The sequence below is a fragment of the Bacillus rossius genome, chromosome 1 (assembly GCF_032445375.1).
Source record: "Bacillus rossius redtenbacheri isolate Brsri chromosome 1, Brsri_v3, whole genome shotgun sequence".
NCBI lineage: Eukaryota > Metazoa > Arthropoda > Insecta > Phasmatodea > Bacillidae > Bacillus > Bacillus rossius.
Window position 1 is genome coordinate 225,121,998 of NC_086330.1, and position 19,714 is coordinate 225,141,711.

At 38.5% G+C, this 19,714-nt stretch overlaps 1 protein-coding gene across 1 annotated transcript in view; it reads right to left on the reverse strand.

Annotated features, from left to right (window-relative positions):
* The window catches only part of LOC134527331 (tafazzin), a 115,409-nt gene that overhangs the window by 20,326 nt on the left and 75,369 nt on the right, over nucleotides 1-19,714 (reverse strand). The window lies entirely within an intron of this gene.

Below are 19,714 nucleotides of genomic sequence, written 5' to 3' on the forward strand. Positions count from 1 at the left end.
TAAGGAGAGATACCAAACATATCGGTGTGACAAATAAAGGTTTATGATAACGTAACTATGCTGGAATATATTTGGTATACTTAAATTGTCACAATAAAAAGTAATCACAACTTTCAAAATATGTAAGAAAACTAGCATTACTCTCTTGACAATACATAATCTCAGATACAATATCATAGTCTCTTGGTAGCATGGTGGCAGAGCTAGTTGTTTTGAAGCTACAGCTAGTGTTTTTGATTTGACATGGTTAAAATCACATAAATGGAACAAACAGGTAACCAGTAATTTCACCAGCAGGGCTTTGAACACAGAAGAGATCAACTACACTACAACAGAAAAGGAACTGCTAAGCATTGTATTTTCTTGTTAAAACTTCCATTCTTACATTTATGATAGCCTAGCTTTAAAGTTAAAAAGCCTTAACTGTTGCTTTGCAAAAATATGATTTGGACATCTAAAACATTCCAGGGAAAGCACAAATAGTAGCAGATGCTTTGTCACGTAGTATTGCAAATATAAAGGCTGTAGAAATGAAAGAAATTCAGATCAGGAGTTTATGCAAGAAAATGGCATAGAGGGAAAATGGGAAGGAGTTTTCAGAGAATCTGAACGATGGGATTGCTAAGGATCCGAGGTTGCAAAAAGTAATAAAAGAGCTGGAGTCAGCATGTTGTAGAGATGTTATCAAGGAAACATTTGTGATTAAGAAAGACCCTTTTTTCAGAATGTAAACAATACTGTGCCAAAATGAGTGTTGTGTGTATCAGGTAGTTTTAGAACTGAAAAAAGTACACTGATGCATAGAGAGCCTGGACTATTTGACTGTGCAACACATTCACGGTTTTTGTGTACCAAGAGATGTTGCGAAGGTTCTAGGTCGTTGTTTGTTGTGTGTTCAAACCAAGGTAATGAATGAGAATTGCAAGGGGAGCAGCAACATGTGATGGCGTCATAGTCGCTGGAAGTGGTGTGTGTGGATTTGTTTGGCCCTCTGCCTAGGGAGGGATGGAGACAAGTATAATCTTATTGTGTTCAATATATTAAATAATTATGTAAATGTAAAAAAGGTGGGTACTCCTAAAAAATTATCTCATAAATTGGCTCTCAATTCCAGTAGCACTTGTGGAAAACACTATCTGGTATTTTAGATATAGAAGTAGGATACACATCAGTGTATCATCCATCAGCGAATCCTGTGGAAGGTTGATGAGAGTTGAGACACTTGTTCAGAGTGTATTTTAATGAGAATCACAGCCAATGGGCTAACGTAGTGGGCGAAGTGGAGGGACTGATAAACTGTATGGCATGAAAGCACAAGTTTCTCACCTACTGATTTAACGTAGCAGACACTACCAACAACTAAACTTAAGGGGCCCGCCTCGTCAGGGGTGTATGTGTGTTAGTGAGGCGGGGTGATAAGCGCGACGCTCGCTGGTGCTTCCAGCGCGGTATAGCCTCTAAGCGCAAGGCTCTGAACTGGCGCGCATTCGTCTCGTCGTCACAGGATAACTGTGAAATTTGAGCGGTGACCGTAACATTATATGGCGGAGAAATGAAGATAAAGGTGTTATGCAAGCCCCTTAAGTGCTTTCAAGAATCTGTACTGATTGTTTTATGCCTAAAAATTACTCTGAAAACATGCGTTTTAGGCATTTTAACGCTTCTAAAAATACAGTTTAAAAACTTAATCCGAAATTAAAAGTACTTTTCGGCCCTCAGTGAACTCTTAAATGCTATTCGTAAATAAGCCCCACTCGGATATCTTGAGTAGTTTTGAAACCACGTTGTTTTTCCTGAAGCTCTGCACACCGTATGTGTGCCCAGGTAGGCGGACCCTTAAGAGAAAAGTGCTATATTAAAAATACTTGAGTTAAAAGAAAAGAGGAGGAAACGTAATTATTTATAAGGGATTAAAACCTATGGTTTTTAAGAAGGGTGATTGCTTTTCATAAAGTGTCATCATTAAAAGATAAAAAAAAAACCACAAGATTTTCAAATTGTGTGATGGACCATTTGTAGTATAATCTGTACATAATGTTACGAACATAAGCAGGGCTGCGGTGCGCAGGTGCAGAGCTGGCTGACATCACGTGGCCGCCACAACGTAAAACGGGCCGCGCGCGTCTGGAAGATTACAAGGATTGTCGCTTCCCCCCTCCTTCCCTCCACTCCCCTCCCCACGCGACGCTTTATCTCAGCGACATCTGACACCTGACACCTGACACCTGACAGCTGGGGGAGTTCCGTGCGCCACCCGGCAGCTGCCGACGCGTGTCTAGAGATTTCTCGCGTCGGGTCGGCGCGGAATGACGCGAAATGTACCAGTCACGCTCGTGAATTCTAGAAGTGGCGCCTGTGATATATAAGCCCGGGACGCCGGCCTCTGAGTCAGTTCAGTTGGGAGTTCTTCCACGGCGGAGTTTTCGGGGCGATAGTGCCGCGGGTGCGGCAGAGCGGCGAAGTCCTTGGACGAAGGTTCCAGGGTGGAGTCAGTTCAGTGGAGTCTGGAGTTTTCCTGCAGCGAAGTTTCCGGGCGATAGAGCGGCAAAGTCCCTGGAAGAAGAATCCAGGGCGGAGAGTTCAGTTCCGGGCGATAGTGTCGCGGGCGCGGCGGAGTTCCGAGCGAAGCGTCGAATGGATCCTCGGCGAAGGGTAGTGCGATGGTGGCGGCGGAGTACGGCGGCGGAGTACGGCGACGGAGTACCGCGACGGAGGTCCACGAAGGGTGCTGCGGCGAGAGTTGCGCCAGAGGTGCGGCTCAGCGAGGTGTGCGGTGTGTAAGAACCGAGTGACTGGGGAAGCAACATTTTTAAGTATAATTAATTATTAGGCATTTTAGATGATTATTTGTTAGTGATGTAAATATTGGTGATAAATAAAACTGTGTAGTAAAATATTTAATTGGGCTATCACTTTACAAACCCGGTAGTTTCCCACACGACAAATTATTATTTATTTATGTTTTTAATAATTCGTAACAATGTATAGGGCAAACAGTATAAATTGGCATGTGTCACTTTTAAGACCATGGGAGGTTGTGTAATAAGTTGAATAAACTATTGTATTGTGTAAGATGTACTTATTTGCCAAGAGTTGACTAAGGTGAATTGTTATTTAAAAGAAAGTGTATGTTTTATTTTGATTAGCTGAGAAAAATAGCTGCTCAAAGGGACTGTGATTCAGCGCCTCTACCTACCGGCGAACTTGGGGGATAGGAGGCAACCAAGGCATGAACATTGCAGAAGAGGACTTTAAATGAGCAACCCTTCCTCTGGTAAGCTCTGCGATCCTGTGCCAAGTGTGAATTTAAGAAAAACACTCTTATAATAGAAAAACACTCTTATAATTTATACTATGGCTCATCCGAGCTCAAACCTTAAAACATCAGTTTCTTTTAATATAAACATTTAAATCAGGCCTAGCTTTGGCCGAGTTTGGGTCCGCTCTGGTCCGCCCGGCAACATCTTTGTTAACTAAACCTAATTACCTAAATACTAATTACATACAGCACTAATAAGGTCTGCTGGAACACACATAGCCCTTGGGACTGATGAGAAAAGGTTTACAATAATTATTGCTATTGATTTAAGGGGGAAGTTGCACTGCCGCTAAGTGCACTCTTGCAGTAGTCTGTGGCGCGCAATTCAAACACACGTACATCTATGTACGTTGGCGATACAAATGCTGGAAAGGAGGGGAAAGGGACAGTGGAGTCGGACCAGGCTTATGCGGCGAAGCCCCGGCTGACGTCATTATCTACGTACAATTTCAGAGCTGCCAACCTCAAATCACACCCATCAGTAATGACAATTATATGAAAAAAGTACGCCTAAATCATGCAGGACAATTTTCTCCTGGGAAATTATGACACACACAAGATAAAACAAGGACAATAATATTAAAAAAAAATGAAAAATATAGGCCTATGTATATGAACTAATGCAAATTAATGAATCGGAAAAAAAAAAAAAACTGTTTGAACAATACAATTATCTGAATATGTAAGAAATGTCAATCATTTTAGTGGAAATTTTGAATCTTCAATTCAAAGTATTCAAAGTAAAAATTTTGAACAACTGTCTTTATATTTGCGTCTTTTATCCTGGTTGGATAAGAACTGTCTTGTAAACAAACAACAGAAGACAAACAAAAGAAATTGTAAACAATTACTCTGCGTTCGTTACTTTAGTTTCTTCAGATGTAGCGAAAAAACGACGATATAGATTGCTCGTCATGGCTTTAAAATGTTCCACATGTTTCTTTGTATCAATATGCCGTCTACAGTCATCCCTTTCACCATGTGCAATCGAAAAGTCACACGGGCATACATTACAAAACGCATGGCGTTCCGAAACATTTGAAGAGGACAAGCATGGCCATTGTTTTGAATAGTTAGGTCGAAAGTTCTGAAGAATTGTGTTCTTTTTCCCCCCCCAGATACACAGTGTTCTGTCACACGCTGCATTTCTACAACCGGCACTGAAGAACACAACAATATCGAAAAACATAAAAAAAAAATCACATCTGTAGACCCGACAAAAACACTTTGATGAAAAAAATGGCTTTTAAGAAATAAATTAAAACAACACCGGTTAGCCAAAGTACCGTAAAAAATTTATTGTGATGTAAGAAGCCAACAAACAAAAAGTCAAAGAATATGTACTATGTATCGTACAACGGACGTAATACCATCCCATTATTATTTCAAACACGAGAATTAATCTACTTATTTCTATAGTACATGCTAGTGATGCCAACTTGGGGGTTTCCCCCCCAAATTTAGGGGGAAACAAGATGTCCATTAATTTAGGGGGATTTTTTAGGGGGTACTTTAGTCAAGAACTTTTTTTCTCTACAAACACACTTGCCTTGAAAATATGTTTAAACTAATGCCGTACTTCGTGTCTTGTACTAAGCAAGACGCAGGTGGCGCTGGTGGCTGAATTTACCAATAACAACTTACTGCTCAAGTCAAGAGAACATTTTTTTTTACTCTCACCGCGCTTTGGCTATTCGCTGTTCGACGTTTTCACGTTGACAAGTTGAGGTTGTGTCTTGTGTCCGTTTATCTATTGGCGAGTTCTATTGAGGTGCAAAGTAAGTCGTTTAAGTTTTTCTGTGGTCCAAAGAAATAACAAAAAAGATGAATAATAATTAATTATTCGTGTTCGAATCTTTTTCAGAATGACAAAAGAAAAGAACAAAAAATATCAACAAAAATATACAAAATGTTGGGAGACCGATCCCGAGCTTCAAGGTTAGTAAACATGTATTCCTTTTATCAAAATTATTAGAAGCTTATCCCAATGACATTTAATAATATTGTGTTAGAAGGAAAAAAAGGAGACATTGAGCAATTTATTTTAATTCTGTCTCGTTTAATTTGATTAACATATATCAATCATTGATTAACATATAGGTATAAATATGTAAAATGTACTCACATAAATACAACAGCTATTTTTTACTACTTCAACGTATTTTTAATTCATATTTGAAATTACCTCTCAAACCAAGTGTACAACAAAAACGTTAGGGGTTTTTGATCGACATTTAGGGGTATTTGAAGTTGGTCCTAGGGGGAACATTTTGTAGGAGTTGGCATCACTGGTACATGCACACACTTACTAGTTCCGTTATTTGCGCAACCCCGTGATGTATTTGAACTGCGTTCACGAAACACGCACACCAGAAACGGAATTTTTTCCGTTACCATGCAGCACAAAGCCTCATTTCCGTAATAAACCAGCGATGTTCCGTAATTCAGTGTTAAATCCGTAATAATTACGGAAAATCCGTAATAGTTGGCTGCTCTGCAATTTTAAAAAAAATTCTCCCATCCCCCATGTACACGAGATTTCAAAATATCACCTCTAATTACCCTCCCTACCCCAAAAGCAGTATAATGTATGGTACTTCTTGGTGAAATATTTCAAACTCAACGTTCTAGTTAAGATAAAAATAAATGTCTAAATTTAATAAAAAATTTACCTCCATAATATTATATATATATATATATATATATATATATATATATATATATATATATATATATATAAACTGAAAGTATAGTATTGGTACAACTTGATAACATCTTGCACACTTGACATTCAAACAAGAGGGAAATTACTGTCTACATCTGGTTTTCATAAGAACATTTATTGAATACCTGATATTTTAAAAAACTACCCCATTCCCCTTTCTCACAACTTAAAGGAGAATTTTTTCATGCCTTGAACAAACTTTTAAAATCTTAATGTTAAAAATAAAATAAAATTACTGTTAAACCTCCCCTTTTCTCGGCTACATATTAAGTTTAGAATAGAAATAACTATGTACCCCATATTCCACTGAACTAACTCTGAAAGCAGATTTTTGACTCTCTTTGGTGAAATTTTGAACAGTTCATGTACAAAAAAGGGGAATTTATAGTCAACATCCAATTGAAGAAAATTTTTATTGAAAACATTAGATTAAAAAAACAACCCCCATTTCTTTTTCCTACCCCTTAAAGCATTATTTAGCCTTCTATATGAAATTTTGCACAATTGAGACTTGACGTTAACAATAGAAACACTACTATCTACAGATGATTTTAACAAAATGTTAAATGAATACATCAGATTTTGGTATATACAGTCAACTCTCGATTATCCGTGGTAATGAAAGGGGCCGAGGCCGCGGATAACCCAAAACGCCGGATAATACACTTTAACCATTTTTTTTACAGAGCAATGTAAACAAAAACGGTCATTCTCCACCCCCCTTATCGTGTAAACGACCACGGCCGCGACGGAAAGCAATCGGAAGTACGGTAATGTGTTACAGTGAATAATACTAGTAACTAATGAACCATTATGTGCCAGTATACATAGTACAGTATTAGTATATCATTATATAAAATTGTACTTACTAATTTATGCAATTGTTCAATATCTTTGGAGTTATGTAAGAAAAAAATATAACAGATGCAATAAAACAAACGAACAAACTGTGTGGGGTAGATACATAATGCACTTTCACATCTCATTACTATCAAATAAACATTACATAGACACTCATTTTACTTACGTTTGGTGCACACACTGACATTTTCTGTTGACTTTCCGGCCGTTTGGCATAAGAAATGAGGTACAGTCGAGTGCATTTAAGTAAAATGCTTCTGGCGAAAAAATCTCGGCCTATTAGCCCACGTGTTTGTCTTGAGTATGTTTATACAAATACGTATGGTCGTATACGTATGTCGGTATGTGCATATGAATATGTAATGTAAACAAGAATTGAAGAAAGATAGAATGTTAATTTATAGACATTTTAAAGCATTAAAAAATACTCACACATCTTAAAACACGCAAAAATTATTTAGGCCTACACAAATACAATTGGCAAATATGTAAACATAAATGCATGTACATAGGTGTAGTAGGGGTACATTCTACTGTACAGCTGTTATGTACACTAAACAATACAGGCTACTTTGATTGAAAAAATCTGTAACAGACTTTTGTTTTTGCGATGTGCTTTCTTTTCTTCTAATCGCTCTACAAATTTTTCTTAAGGTAAGTTTGTCTGACAATAGTGTATCATCTTCCTGCTCTAAATAATCCAGCAAATTATCAGCCCATTCCAGAGCTGCTGAGTGTGCAATACGCTTCAGTGGAATCAGGTCAACATCACTATCGTCAGGAGCACTGTCATCTGTTTCTCCCGTGTGACCTTGGACACGTCGCACTATCTCTGTGTCGCTCAACATCTCGTAGCCTAGCAGATTACGGTTCACTTCAAACCATTCTGTGATGCAATCACTGTCAACATTCTCGCACCCTTCCATGCGATGTAAAGAAGCCGCTAACTTCTCTGCGGAAAATTCTTAATCCTCAAACCCTGTGAAATCTTCAATTTCAATGTCAGGGAAAATTTTCTTCCATGATTTAGTGATGGTTGTAAAATTGATTAAATTCCATGCTTTTGAAATTTCATAAATAGCATCCAGTACAGTTAACTTCTTCCAGAATGTCTTGATATTAGCACCCTCGTTGATGTGTATCCTAAGAAGACTGCCCCTGTACAGATTCTTCATTGTTGCAATAACCCCTTGATCTATGGGTTGAATGAGACACGTCACATTAGGTGGCATATATTTAACGAATATTTGCCAATCGTCTGATTTAAAAACTTATGCACTAGGATGTGATGGCGCATTGTCTATTAGCAACACAGCTTTGAGTGGTAGGCCTTTTGATTATAAGTGCTCCCGCACTTGTGGCACAAAACTGGGATCAAACTAAGTTTTAAAAATTTGTCGATCCATCCATGCTCCCTTTTGATTAAAATATGAGATAGGCAAATTTGTTTTCTCAGTCCCTTTGAAAGAGCGTGGTTTTTTTGACATGCCTATTACATAGAGTTTTACTTTGTGAGTGCCGGTAGCATTTGCGCAACCCATGGCCGTCAATCGTTCTTTGCTGGACTTGTGGCCCGGTGCACTACGCTCTGCTTCAAAAGTTAGTGTCGTGGAAGGAAGGCATTTCCAATACAAACCTGTCTCGTCTGCATTATAGATTTGTTCAGGCTGTAAATTTTCCATTTCAATAAATTCTTCAAATTCTTTACAAAAATCTCTTGCTGCTGATGTATCAGCACTTAACTTCTCACCCTGAATCGCAATATCTTGTATGCCGTGGCGCTGTTTAAACCTGGTTAACCAACCCGAGGAAGCATTGAATTCTCCCTCCATCCCAAGATCTTCAAAAAACTTCTTTGCTTGTTCTGCAAAAATTACACCGGACACTAGAGTACCTTCGGCTCTTTTCTGACTAAACCATTCAAACATAGCTTTATCGAGTTCTTCGTACGCTGCTGTTTTCATAGTTTTCCTCTTCTTCATCGCGCTCATAGAGTGAAGCACTTGCATAGGCAATTATGTTAGCTTTGTTACTTCGCAAATCCCGTATTGTAGATTCCCCAATACCATACATCTTTGAAAGCTGGCTAACTGAAGTACCAGCTTCCAGTTTATTTAACACCTGCAGTTTTTGTTTAATTGTTAAAACAACTCGTTTACGTTTGGAAGTAGACATATTGCAATCACGACTGATGAAACTCAATATTGACTGCGACTGTACAGCAGACAAGACAGCGCTGCGCCAGCCAGATGACTCACGGGAGAGGGGTAGGAATCGGAGCGTGTAAACAAAAAAGGTGCAGACCTTTTTTTATCTCGGTCATCCAACAGCGTTGCCACACCGCATGCCACAGCAGTCTGCGTGACCGAAAAGTTACTATCTGTTTAAAATTATTCTTTCTTAAAAAAACCCGCCGGTTAAGCTGCAAATCAGATAATCCGCCGTCGGATAATCAGGAGTTGACTGTACTACTTTACTCACCCCCCCCCCCCCCCCATTACCCTTTTCTACACCATGAATTAGAATTAGGCAACTGTTGATGAAATTTTGCACACTTGATGTTAAAATTAAGAAGACAATCACTGTCACGGGCAACACCAGGTACTTCAGCTAGTATAAAATAAAATAATTCCTGATGAATTACGTACAAAACTGATACATGTTTAGACATGTATCAAACACGTTTCAAGCACATTCGGTAGTTTTTAAATAATTGCATACAAATCAGATGTGTCAGAATATTCAGATGATAAATCAAACAAAAAATCAGAATCACATTCTAAACCAAAAGAAGCATAAAACTTTTTTTTCCATAAAATTAATTACTCTTGCACAATCTTTTTGCCATTTCTACCGCAAATAAAACCCAATGATTCTGCAGGTGCAATGCGACATGCCCGAAGCCACTAACACGTAAAACGGAGGAATCTAGAGGCAACTGGTAGAACTACAATGACCATGGAAAGTGTGCGTGACAATCAGGGCTCATTTTCTGTTTGAGCAAGTACACATCAGTACAGGAAAACATCTGCTCAAGTTAGACTCGAGAGCTGAGCTCGAGCATGGACCCGAATGAGTTAACAGACCTGACTCACGTTTGGCTGAACTTTGCCAGCGTGACATTGCCATCCCAGTTCCAGCTAGATGATGGTGTCTGACCAACTGAGCATCTGTGTTGGAAGATGGTGCAGCAAAGTGTTCTTGTCTTTTGAAGTACACACTTGCCAAATTTCGAAATTCCCAATCCAGTAGAAATATTAGAATGGTTTTAATTTTAGCGTAAATCAGTTACATCACTTTAGTTACTCTATGATTAAGCCTGACAACTTACTAAATATCGTACATTTTATATTATCTACCGAAGCCAAAATATTTAATATACCCTTATACAATATATAGCTATCAACTGACCTGAGAAATCTGCATTGTAAATTGCATAGTTTCCCACATCTTCTTATAGTAATTTACACAATATTGCATCAATTATCTGTTCATATCAAATTTATTTACACACTTCTGAACTAGCTTCTTATAGTACTTAACACAACATTGCACCAATCATATTTTCATTGCATAAATATATTTACAACATTTAAACTAGTTATTTTTTCTCATGGAAAATGCTTTATGGATGCTGCAGTTGCTTTCTTAGCTCTTTGAAGAAATTTATCAGAAAATTTCTGATTATAGAAAAAACCCACTTGTCTGTATTTAATTACAGATATGCTTTCTAGACAGTTATTTGACAACTGAGATCTGAACTGGGTCCTGTTTATCTTCATCAAACTAAACACCCTCTCACACACTGCATTACTGTGGGGAATTGTGAGTATGGAAAACATTACTCTAGATAGTCTGTCAGATTTTGGTTTCCCAGTAAAGCTTTTCTTGTTTGTGACACAGACCCATTGTTCAACAATACTGGCACTCTGTGTTAAACAAGAAATGTCTTCCAGCTGAAGGGAAATGAACTGATTGTGAAGTTCATCCATGGCCATGCTTTTGTTTATTGTCTTGCATTGGTAAATTTACAGGAAAAAAATTCAGGAAGTACTCAACATCAGAATAGCTGACATTTTCAATGCCATCAATGATTGCAGCACTAGCTTTCTTCAAAAACTTCATTCTTCAAAGGGAACTTATTCACAATATAATCACATGAAGTGATAAAATACTTTTTCACAGATTCATAAAAAACTTTTTTGTCAGATGCTTTTAGTTCACTTACAGTTTGTGAAGTCTGGAAACCAATCACCATATCAGAGTGATGCATATGATTTTCATTAGCATGATATCTAACTTCAAGAACATCCACATTCTTTATAGCAGCAGGCTTCATAAACCTAGAAAATAGCTCTTTCAAAAATTCGCAGAGCATATGTTGCAAAATGTGAATTTGTGGTTTCTGATGCCAGAAGCATTATGCTTACCTTCTCAAATATTGGTATTATATGCAACAAAAACAAGCAAAAAGCTCTATTTAGTGGCAATGAAAGAGAGCTTTTCTTCACGACTTAAATTTAGCATTTGACTTTTCAAAGTAATGCTAGAATCGTTTACTGACATGAATGTGCGAGCCATTTTCTTGTCTGAGACCTTAGAATCATTATCAGCTTTTCTTTTACTTGAATGTTTTCTTTCAAAATTAACAGATTCTTTTATTCCAGATGGCTCAATTGTCATGCCTGAAGGAGGGGAAGAACATGATGGTTTATGAAAATCTGGCTAGTAATACCAGCTCTAGATTGTCTATACTCAATGTCCCAAGTATATGGTGTCACTTTCTGTGCCACTACACGAGAAATTTAGTAAATTAGATGGATGTAGACCTTCTTCAGGGCAAGCCACTTCTCTGTGTGACCATATTTCTTCTTCATAACCATAAAGAAGTTTGTTGTGGACTTCAGAACAGTATGCGGATAGGTTACACAAATAACAATTGAAAATCACAACGCACCACATACTGTTATAACTAGTGGCACGTAAATTTCGCGAATTGCGATATTGCGAAATAACACACTAAAATGAACCTCAATTAGCGACAAAACCGCTAAATAGTTGTTTTCCGCGAAATAAAAACCGAAATTAACTTAAAACCAGTGTTATTAATATTAACAATACATAATCGCGTGCAAAAAAAAATGCAAGTCGAAAGTTTTAAGGCGATTGGTGCATGGAAAATATTACGACAAAACTAATTTAACTGTACATATTTATTTTTGATGCTTCTTTTTAAGACATAATATACCTAGGATATTTTTAATAAACTTTTTTTTACTGAGTTATGTCATTTTAAATGCATTTATTTTTATTCCAAGCCAGAATTATTTAGAAAACACATAATTATGTTAAACTTAAGTATAGTTCAAGAAGCGAGTGTACGAATAGGTTTCTGCACATATAAAAGTAAGAAGAAAAAATTTTCATCATCAAAATTACAGTTTAATATTGACAATTTCCATTGATCACTGCTGGACTACTTCAGGAGCGATTTAAAGAATAAATTTAAATGAAAATGAAAACATAATTGGCAGAACACTATTGAGTTATGTATATATTTTCATATCCTTTTGTTTTTGATACTATCCGACTCAAAACATGCCCTCTGGAGTGACAGTTCTAGTGCTGCGTATAAAACTCTCGCCGCCGGGAAGAATGTCCCCGCGACGTGGCGCTGAGGGCGGCGCTTGTCGCAACCAGGTAGTCCGGCGGAGCTCCAGCCGGCGGGCCGCAGCCTGCGGGTGGGGAGGGGGAAGAATGGGGTGTAGAGGGATGACGAGAGAGGAGACCGAAGAAACGGTCTGTCAAGGTCGCGCTCATGGAGCTAATATACTGTAATACATCTGGAGAGGACGAGGGAAGACCAGCAGAGGATGCGAGGTGAAGCCGGGTATCGGCTTCCTACGCTGGAAGAAAATGAAAAAGAGCCAAACACGCCTCGCGCGGCTGAAGAATCCTCCAAACTAAACTCGCAACAGCTCCGAAACTATCAAAACAATCAAACCGAAAATTTTACTGGAGTATCTATAAACATTTTTCCCCACATCGCTTTAATATTTTTTTCGAAACATGAATGCTTTCATTTTTAAAAATTAAATACTTATTTACTGCCAAAATTTTTTGTGATTACGCAGAGTAAAATACAACATCGAGGAAAAATTTTTGTTTGCAATTGTAAGTGGGGGACACTAGCGTATGAAATAAGGAAGAAGCCTCAAATTTTATTTATATACCCCTTTTGACGCATTCAACCCCATACTTTTATTTTTACAGAGAGTTGAAGTGGGAATAATGTTTCAGTGGGTAACACTACCGACATATGTCTTCGGAACGCACTTCTTTTTGTTATTATACATCTCAAAATTTATAATTTCATACACAATGTTTATAAAAATGAATTCTTACTTACCTCATTTAATCTATTACAAACCTCTTGTAATATACGTGTATTAGTAGAAGAACCAACGTAACATGCAAACCTTAGGTAAACACTGGTAGAGAATTGTTTGGAATAACTGTAATGTTATGCATATACTGATAATGTAAGAAACTTCCAATTTTATTAATTGTTTGCATAAGAATTAATAATTTAAAAAAAATCATAGAATAGGCCTTTATAGACTGAAAACCTTTCACGTAGTTTCAAGTCGCGTACATAAAAGATTTTTAATATATATAATTACCAAATATTGTTGAATATATTGTTACGATCGCGCTTGGCTGCAGTGCATGGCATCGCCGCACTCGTTCGGCCTGTCTGCGCCCCCTTCCACCCGCATCCTCTCCCTGGTATCTCGTGTCATACTATCTCGCTACATCCTGACCGTCGCAGCGCGCACCTGCCTCAGATCGGGTTACTTAAAAGAGGCCGCACTGCGGAATAAAATGACTCAGACGCCTTTATCGGCGTTCTTAGAGCAGCCACCGCGTCCTTCGAGGACTCACGATGAGTTTCTGGGCATTTCGACGGCGAAGGTCGCGCGATATCTCGGAGACATGCCCGATTGTTCTGGATGGGAACCCAAGGGCTTTTTAAGGAGGTTGGGCCGACCTTCGAGTCAGTCAGTCGGTGACTGAGTGAGTTCTCCCGCGGCGGAGTTTCCGGGCGATAGTGCCGCGGGTGCGGCAGAGTGGCGAAGTCCTTGGACGAAGGTTCCAGGGCAGGGAGTGAGTAAGTTCAGTGGAGTCGGGAGTTTTCCCGCGGCGGAGTTTCCGGGCGATAGAGTCGCGGGCGCGGCGGAGCCGAGTGAAGTTCCGAGTGAGGCGTCGTGTGGGATCTCGGCGAAGGGTGTGACGGCGGCGGCGGAGTGCGGCGACGGAGTCCCGCGGCGGAGACCCACGAGGGGTGCTGCGGTCAGAGTTGCGCCGGAAGTGCGGCCCAGCGAGGTGTGTGAAACGAGTGACTGGGGAATTGGCATTTCTTTAAGTGTAGTTAATTATTTGCCAATTTAGAAGATTATTTGTAAGTGACAAGTAGTGGTAATAAATAAAACTGTGTGTGTGAAATAAAATCTATTAATTGGGCTATCCTTTACGAACCCCCGCAGGTAAATCGTAACATTTTGGTGTCAGAAGTGGGATAGCCCTAATTAATAGATTTAGGATTCAGTTTTATTAGAATAAAGTTAAGAAATAGAATTTAGTTTACGAGAATATAGTTAGTGTTTAGAACTTTAGTGAATTTGAAATTTTCTAGAGTTAGTTTGAGTATACTGTAGTCAGTGTTAGTTTTGAATGTAAGAGAGATATTTTTAGGTTCGGCTAGGTCATTTAAAATTAAGATCAGTATTAGAAAAAAATTATTTAGGTTGTTTTATTAGTAAATGCTTTAGAGAGAGATGGCTACTGAAGGGCTTACTGACGAGCAATACAAGGAGATAATGGTTGCCCTAGAAGAAATAAGAGCCACTTGGGAGAACTATAACAAAGAAATGTTAGCCAGTATAAAGAACTATACGGAAGAAATGAAGAGTGGAAGGAAGGAGAGTAAGAACCACTATGAGGAAAAGAAGAGCGGGTCAAATAATAGCCTAGAGGAAATTAAGAAGGGTCAGGATGAACTGAAGCATGGCCAAGAAGAAATGAGGAATGAAATGAAGACCGAAGTGAAGATAAGCATAGAAGAGAAGAACAGCCAAGAGAAAAAAAGCGAAGAGAAGAATGGCGAACAGAAGACCGGTCAGGAGAAGAACAGCGAAGAGAAGAACAAAGAAATGAAGACCAGCCAAGAGGAGACCAGCCAAGAGGAGACCAGCCAAGAAGAGAAGACTAGCAAAGAGAAGACTAGCGAAGAGAAGACTAGCAAAGAGAAGACTAGCGAAGAGAAGACCAGTGAAGAGAAGACCTGCCGAGAGGAGAACAGTGAAGAGAACAGCGAAGAGAACAGCCAAGAACACTGCGAAGAGGACATTAGCCAAGGAGAGGAGAACAGCCAGGACATGAAGATGAAAGAAGAGCTGAAGAAAAGCATAGAAGTAGTGAATATGAGTTACAAAGTAAGGAATATTGAACAAGGAGAAATGAAGATAAACCAAAGAGAGAGAGCTAAATGCACAGAAGAGCTGAAGAAAAGCTGAGAAGAGATGTACATGAGTCAAGAAGAGATAGAGAAGTGCAAAGAAGAAACGAAGGTAGACCAAGAAGAGACACAGGAAGACCAAGAAGAGGTGAAGAATGACCAAGAACAGGGGAAGAAAGACCGAGAAGAGAAAATGAGAACACAAAGAGTGAAGAAGATGGTGCAAGGAGTAACTGAGTACAGTCCAGACGATATTCATAAGAACAAAGAGGGAATGAGGAACCAAGAAGAGACGAAGAAGAGCTGGGAAGAAATGCTTTGTGAACGAGTAGCTAAGAGAGAACAAACAGAGAGAAAAAGGGAAGAAACAAGCGAACCATTGGGAGGCAACGAGCAATGCTCTCAAGAGTATCGAGTCCGTCCAAGGCAATGGTCGGTCCGTCTCGGGCAGCTGGCTGAACGACATGGGGAATCTGCGACCCAGAAGTGTCGCCGGGTGACAAGAGAAGCTACATCTAATGAGAGAGAGGGTTATCTGGTGAGACTGTACAGCCCGCGATGGAGGAAAGGCAGGAGGCCTAAACTTCGAGTAGCATGGGGACCTCCAGGAGGAGATGCATTACCTGTTCGGGACGAACAGGTTTAAGGAGGGGGCAATGTTACGATCGCGCTTGGCTGCAGTGCATGGCATCGCCGCACTCGTTCGGCCTGTCTGCGCCCCCTTCCACCCGCATCCTCTCCCTGGTATCTCGTGTCATACTATCTCGCTACATCCTGACCGTCGCAGCGCGCACCTGCCTCAGATCGGGTTACTTAAAAGAGGCCGCACTGCGGAATAAAATGACTCAGACGCCTTTATCGGCGTTCTTAGAGCAGCCACCGCGTCCTTCGAGGACTCACGATGAGTTTCTGGGCATTTCGACGGCGAAGGTCGCGCGATATCTCGGAGACATGCCCGATTGTTCTGGATGGGAACCCAAGGGCTTTTTAAGGAGGTTGGGCCGACCTTCGAGTCAGTCAGTCGGTGACTGAGTGAGTTCTCCCGCGGCGGAGTTTCCGGGCGATAGTGCCGCGGGTGCGGCAGAGTGGCGAAGTCCTTGGACGAAGGTTCCAGGGCAGGGAGTGAGTAAGTTCAGTGGAGTCGGGAGTTTTCCCTCGGCGGAGTTTCCGGGCGATAGAGTCGCGGGCGCGGCGGAGCCGAGTGAAGTTCCGAGTGAGGCGTCGTGTGGGATCTCGGCGAAGGGTGTGACGGCGGCGGCGGAGTGCGGCGACGGAGTCCCGCGGCGGAGACCCACGAGGGGTGCTGCGGTCAGAGTTGCGCCGGAAGTGCGGCCCAGCGAGGTGTGTGAAACGAGTGACTGGGGAATTGGCATTTCTTTAAGTGTAGTTAATTATTTGCCAATTTAGAAGATTATTTGTAAGTGACAAGTAGTGGTAATAAATAAAACTGTGTGTGTGAAATAAAATCTATTAATTGGGCTATCCTTTACGAACCCCCGCAGGTAAATCGTAACAATATTTAACATTTTTATACATGTTACAACACACATATAATAACAAACCTATATAGTATATAAAAAGACAAACGCCAAATTGTAGCATTTTGTATTTCTTTTCTCTGTGTGAATAAAATAACAGTTCTTAACGTAGTTGCTAATACTGTACTATATTTCTAAAAAAAAATTACGAAAACCCCTGACATCGTCACCATAACAATGATAAATTTGCAAAATAGTTAAGGCACATTTTTTAATGCTACGAAGCACACTCTTAAGAGAAATGTTTTAAACTTATGTTGGGATGTAACTAATATCTTAAAAGCATTCTGAAACCGTTACTTTGAGGGAAACCTTAATATACCGAACACCATACCATCATTTAATCGAGTTAGATTTTCGCTTCTTGAGACCCATTTGTCTTCAAAATGCACTGTACTGTGTAAGTAATAAATCAGTCTTAAAATCAGTTAATTATTTTATCTTCCTATTTCGTATTCTAATTGAAATAAATATCAGATAATCATGTGTTACTTGTATCACGACATCAAGGTATTATTTATCAGTAATTAATATTTCATTTTATTTTTTTGTTAACTAATGTGCATAGGGCAGTGCACTAGACATCACTACCTGTGTGTAGTGTTGCGTTACACGTTTTAACGCATTAGAGTTTACATAAAATGATAAATTCAAAATTTCGTTTAAAAGTATAAATATCAGCGATCAATTTAATTAATGTCCAGTATAACTCAGTCAGTAAAACATTCGGAAATATGTATAGGACCTGTTAACCTAAATATTTGTTAACAGTTAAACTGAACTAAGATGTGTTAGAGTGGTTTTTTCTCTGTCCGTATATTAGAGGTATGGAACATCAATATATATAGTTTAAAAAACTAAAGAAACATGCTTTTAAAGATTATCAAACTAAAAAGTTAAAAATAATTTTAAAATTTAATTTATGACAATAGTATGTAAGCAATACTAGTATAAATGAGAAAAAAAACTTGAGGCGCTTTGTGCCATATTTTTTGTATATTAAGCGCCCCATGCTTTTTTCTCATTTATACTAGTATTGCTTATATACTATTGTCATAAATTAAATTTTAAAATTATTTTTTACTTTTTAGTTTGATATTCTTTAAAAGCATGTTTTTTTAGTTTTTTAAACTATATTTATGTATAATTATCATAGGGAAATGAGTTACCGACACTACCTATTACCATCTGAGATAACTATTTGGAGTTGCAATGTCACAAAGAAATGGTAAAGTCTCTCCGAATCATTTACAGTTAGATGTATGGATATAATCTTAGAATTTACCAGAAAAAAAAAACATTTTTTTTTCCGGCGTGGCCGGGAGTAGAACCCACGATCGCTGAATACGAAAGCTGACGTCTCAGAAGTCGCGCGCCTTAGACCGCTCGGCTAACGAACGTGATGAAATTGGTGGGACATTTTGCAGTGATGAGCCACTCACTCTTAGTCGAAAGAGTTACAGACGGACAGACAAACAAACATACAGGTGAAGCTAATATAAAGCATGTAATAAAATACGCATCTGTCGCCCATTTACTTTAAATACAGAATTATAAACTACATATTGTGAAAACATTCTGCAGCAGTTTTTGCTGAACGGAAAAACACGGATGAGAAGACAGACAAAATGTGTTTGGTAAGTGATTTTTCGTCAAATGAAATGGAACAGGACAGTGCTTATCAGAATGAAATTACAGAACTACTTTTGTGCAAGGAAATGTATTTTACAAAGACATTTCAAGAGAAATCACCTTTAAATGAAATAGATCTTGCTGACATGGAAGAAATAGACTTAGATTTAGAGGCCAGGCCCCTTTCAAGTGACAAAATTTCTATTGAAGGGCTGAAATATGTTTCTGGCAATATAGCTCACCGTTTCAGAAATAAATATCCTGACCTTGGCACTACAGATTTCAATTCGGAGGACGATAGCTGGATACATGTACAATCAAAGGGTAACTTAAAATGTCCCACTAATGAATTTTTTGAATTAATAAAGATCGCTGAAATGTGTTTTGATAATATTCATGGCAACAATTTGTGCAAAAAAGAGCGGATTTTTGAATCACTGACTAAAATTATTTGCGGAACTACTGAAAATAAATATCCAGAAGAAGTTATATACTGTTTTGTCAGGACAAGAACGTATATGCGTATCAAGTATTTGAACATGAAATATTTTAACGAACAAGACAAAAAACGCAAAGAAAGAAATAAGATGAGGAAAACTACCCTCTAAGATTTTTCAGTGTGATAGTGTCCACTTTCCTTCACCATAATATGTATGTTCATAATTTATTTACGATGTTTTATAATTACTATATTTAAGAAAAGCATTTATTGTGAATATCGCAGCAATTATGTAGGGCTTAAGGTATTTATTGTATTCCAAATATTGAGTATGTCATTTTTATTGCCTTTATTAAAAATAATATATATATTAACAATGTAACAAAATTGCAATATTTTTGTATTGCTATTGCAATTTCGTTTCTTGTAAACATTATTGTAGACTTTTTCATATTGAAATCAAATTTGCTATAGGGTTGTTTGTATTTTAATTTTACAGTTATAAGATTTTTTATATGTTGTTTACTGTTTACAAACATTTGAAAAATATTTCATTAACCATATTTCCATTTCCATGGCAATAGTCTTGTTAGCTTTTCGGGTAACTCTTCTACATGGATGATAAGATGGTGCGACATCTAAAACATATCACACCACCTTTACATAACTATAAAACTAAGAG